Source organism: Buceros rhinoceros, unplaced genomic scaffold, assembly GCF_000710305.1.
Source record: "Buceros rhinoceros silvestris isolate BGI_N320 unplaced genomic scaffold, ASM71030v1 scaffold31250, whole genome shotgun sequence".
Lineage (NCBI taxonomy): Eukaryota > Metazoa > Chordata > Aves > Bucerotiformes > Bucerotidae > Buceros > Buceros rhinoceros.
Window position 1 is genome coordinate 15,000 of NW_010390768.1, and position 988 is coordinate 15,987.

General features: G+C 56.5%; 1 protein-coding gene across 1 annotated transcript in view; it reads right to left on the reverse strand.

Moving 5' to 3' along the window:
• The window catches only part of LOC104496009 (patatin-like phospholipase domain-containing protein 1), an 8,367-nt gene that overhangs the window by 2,777 nt on the left and 4,602 nt on the right, over positions 1–988 (reverse strand). The gene's annotated exons all lie outside the window — the stretch shown is intronic.

Here is a 988-nt window from a genome sequence, read left to right on the forward strand (position 1 = left end):
CAGCCCGGCGTGGCCTCTCCTCCCACCCCTCGCTCTTCATCCTTTGCCAGCTCCTCTTCTGCCCTGCCTACGGCACCCAGCCAGCTCCTTGACCGGGTGCCACCAGCCGCAGCGGGTTTTAACACAGGAATACAAGTATTTTCATTCACAGAGCTCTGTGAGGCTGTGTTGGCAGCCGTTAGCCCACACGAACAGCCCTGACTGTCCCGTGCCGTATGGATTTCAAGCCCTGAGCTCAAGCAGTGAGCTCCCACATCTGATAACCACCCGCAAATCCCTGGAGGATTGATTAGTCACCGGGCAGGGAGGAAGTCAGCGGCCGTATTCCAAGAGGAATCTGGATTTGCCACCTGCCTCAGTGGGACCTGAGATTGCCAGGACTGCAGCTGGTCAAATTAAATGCTTGTGAAATCACAGCGTGGAGGAGTCTCACCCAGCCACGCCACCGAGCTCTGGGTCTGGCAGACTTTACGTGCTTCGTGGGCAAGGTCTGGGGCTGGGGCTGGGGCTGAGCTGGACATCTGGCCAGACACCCCAGGACTGAAGAGGCTCAATCAGTGCAGAGCAGTGAGAGCCAAGGAAAGGCTCGAGCTCGTAACGGCTGAAACCTGGTAGCATGGCTTTGTGGTCAGCCTGCTCCGTGATCCAGCCCAAAAATGTTGACTTCGCTGTGGTATTTTGCAGAACCTGATTGTACCCGTGGTTGGGGGAGGATCCTCCTATGGACATGTGATGTTTCAGCTATGCAAGTCTCCACCTGACCTAACCAGGTCACCTGCACTGCGGACAGACCCTGCCCAGGGTTATGCATCGAAGCCCTGAGCGCGGGCGTCCTCTTGTCTCACTTTGGAGATCTGCAAGGTAAGACCTAGTCATTCAGGCTCTGTCCATAGCAGAGCAGGAGAGAGCTCTCAGATGGCAATTCCACCCAGCTATCATCTTAGGGCAGTATGGAGAGCGAGCCGGAAGGCTTTATCACCCTCCACTA